The following is a 3,271-nucleotide window of genomic DNA, read 5'->3' as shown; positions in this document are numbered from 1 at the left end:
TGTGTATGGAGGTGTTTTGAGAGGCGATTGAGGGGCAGGGGGGAGGGGGGGAATCCGACATTTAAATACAAGACATCCTGGTTAGTTCCGGACCGTTGGATTGATGAGATCCAACGGTCAAGATTGAAGGCCTATGAAACGACGTCGTTTTGGGCATTAAATCACTGGAACGGGTGGGGTATTTTTGGGCCTGGACTGGGCGGTTGGTCCGGTTTTGGAAGGGATCTTGCATTTGGGCTTGTGGTTTTGCATGATAATGGCCCAAAATTTGCCAACCTTTTGCTTCTTATTTCAATTTCTTTTTATTTATTTTCTTCTTTTCCTTTTATTTATTTGAAATTCAGATTTTACAAAATGTAAAATTAAAAAAAATAGCCAAAACCTGATTTAATTCTAAATGAGACTAATTAAATTTCCTAAATTAACTAGATCCTATTTTTAAAAGGAAAATTAAACAAATAGTGAAATTAAAAGAACAAAGATGTAAAAGATTTATTTTTGTTATTTTTCTCTTATTTTAGTAATATTGATTAACTAGTAAAACTAAAAGTATAACATCGAATTCTAAATGCGAATGCACTATTTTTGTACCCTTTTTTATGAATTATGGCAACTAAAACTGCACACAAAAATGCAAACGAGGCACAAAATCATGCAATTAATTCCTAAAAATAATAAAGAAAAATCCTAATTCTAAGGAATTTTGTAGGAGTAATTTAAGCGTGGCAAAAATCACGTGCTCACAAGAACAAATTACTCCATTTTGCTATAGTTACTCTTCAGTAGAATATAGTCATTATTTCTGCTTCAGGCTCATGGCTGAGTGTATTTGGCATGAGTAGTCTAGTCGGGTTAAACAAAAATATATTGTGCTCTTTAACTAAGTTGTATGATACATATAACTGCATCTACATTGTCTAGTTGGTCAGGCTATAATATGCCAGTTGCAACCAAATTCGAATAGAAAATAAAAGCATGTAAGTTTGCACTAACTGGATTATATTTCTGTGGTTGTAAAATAGGCCTTATGTAGAGCTAAACTATTAGGACCAAGACCTGCTCCTTGACATGCCACTGTTAGTGGTGGATTTGGAACATGAAAGATAAAAAAGTGAGAAGACAATTACATTAAGAACCTTCCCTTTCATTCATTTCCATTACAAACAAAGTGTAACGCTAAAGATGAAGGTTATGTACTATTTGTTCAATTGCAATATAACTAATGGAAGCCTTTGATATAAGTACTTTTAATCCATGGTATTGTATTATTCATGATACTATGTGAATAAATACTATATTTTGTTTTTTTTAAATTTTTAATTGCATTTTGAATGTGTAGGAATATGCGGGTGGTGCAATTTAAATGGTGGTCACAAGTCAATTTGATCTATAAAAGTGAATGATGAAGACTATTTGAGCAATTGTGATGTTTGAATACATTTGATTTGTGGAGTTCATTCCTAGTGAACATCTTGAAATATTGCTTTATTAGTATGTGTAGTAATACGAAATATGTTTTATTTCGATGTGTATTGCAAATATAAGCATTTGAATTATTATTACTTAGTGCTTGAGATCATCAAAATAGAAGAATAGTGTATTTCAAGTAAATGTGAATACATGATATATGAAAAAATATGTTATTATTCAACCAAAAAATTGTGGCGTATAAATATTTTATAGCCTAGACAAAATTGCAACACTTCATAAGTGTAGCTATAGGGATGTCAATTATGTGGCCAAATGGTTGTAGAGTGGCATGTACATTAACAAAGGCTACACTTCAGAAGTGTTACGTCAGAAGTCACACTCTAAAAGCATGGCCTATAAGGTAGCACATGCCACGCTTCATACATGTAGCTTTAGGATATAAAAAATGTTGCCATATGAGGTACTATAAAGCGTGACTTTTGTATCTTGTAGGTCACACTTTCAAGGTGTGGCTTCTAAAGCAACACTTGAAAAGCGTGGGTTTAGGGAAAAGGTTACGCTAGTTTAGACCACCCTCCGAAAAGTGTTGCCTAAAAGTGAAAAGTATGGCCTTTGATCAAATGTCACACTTCTTGATAGTTTGGGCCACACTTTACAGGGGTGGTTAATGGCCTAAAATGTTGTAGTGTATTTACTGGACAGATACAATAATGAGAACAGGCAAGAAGAACAAGAGTATTCAACAATGTTTCGAACTCCAAATACTATAGAAAACAGTACTAATAGTCTAATACTTCAATAAAAGTTATCCAAAATCAAGAAACGAAAATAAAAATCATAAAATATGAGCACAAAATAAAGAATCTTTAGCAATCAAAATTCCTATATGAAGATGAATTTTGTTATAGAAACCTATTCTATAAGACTTACGCTAGGAGTAAGGTCTATGAAATGAAAACTTTAAGACAATGAACTTAAGAGTGTGGCTGAGAGGGAATATGAGAGAATGAAGCCGTATATGTATGTATATACTTAAGGATAAATTCGTAATTTTATTAATTCTTATTGGGTTATCGATTAACCCATTAACAAAATTGACAAACCGAGGCCCGAACCGATAACCCAATAGTGAAAAAATTCTAAACCGTTACCGAACTGTTAACCCAATAACCCGATACCGATAACCCAATAATCTTTTTTCGGTTCGGGCTATCGATTTTACCCGATATATGCCCAGCCCTACTCATAGGTAAATTATTACAGAAAATGAAAAGTCAGGAAATAGTCAGAATTATTTTTAATAGAAAGGTTAAAAAAATGTAATGCTCAAGCTAACAGGAGAAATCATAACATAAGGTCCAAGAAGTAAATTTTTGTTATCTTCTAGATGAATGCGACTGACATGAAGACTTACAATTGTAGATATGATCATACAGAAGCAATATCGATTTGCCACAGTTGGTTAAGCTGCAAAATAAATTAACACACTAATTATTATTTGGCCCAAAAGTAAGTTAATACTTTCTAAGCAAATCAATCAATGTAGATGAAGGGGTAAATCGTAGTCAACATTAATTGATACTGGATCGAAGAACACAATCATACAGATAAAAGAATCAATTAAAACGACACCTGGAAGACTTTTATTGGTAATAGAAATTCGGCCTGCCTCTCCTTGAAGAGGTTCAGGAGATTACAATCAAATTCTTTTTTTTCTCCTTGGAGGTGGAATCTCATTTCCTAAGATTGTTTCCTCTGCTTGTCTTGCTTGGAGCCCCCCCCCCCCGTTACCCGGTTTACGGTTTCCTTCCTTTCCTTCTTTAATTTACGTACCGAACCC

This window comes from Nicotiana attenuata, unplaced genomic scaffold, assembly GCF_001879085.1.
Source record: "Nicotiana attenuata strain UT unplaced genomic scaffold, NIATTr2, whole genome shotgun sequence".
Classification (NCBI taxonomy): domain Eukaryota; kingdom Viridiplantae; phylum Streptophyta; class Magnoliopsida; order Solanales; family Solanaceae; genus Nicotiana; species Nicotiana attenuata.
The sequence above is the reverse complement of the archived record's forward strand: the minus strand, read 5'-3'. Positions refer to the sequence as shown.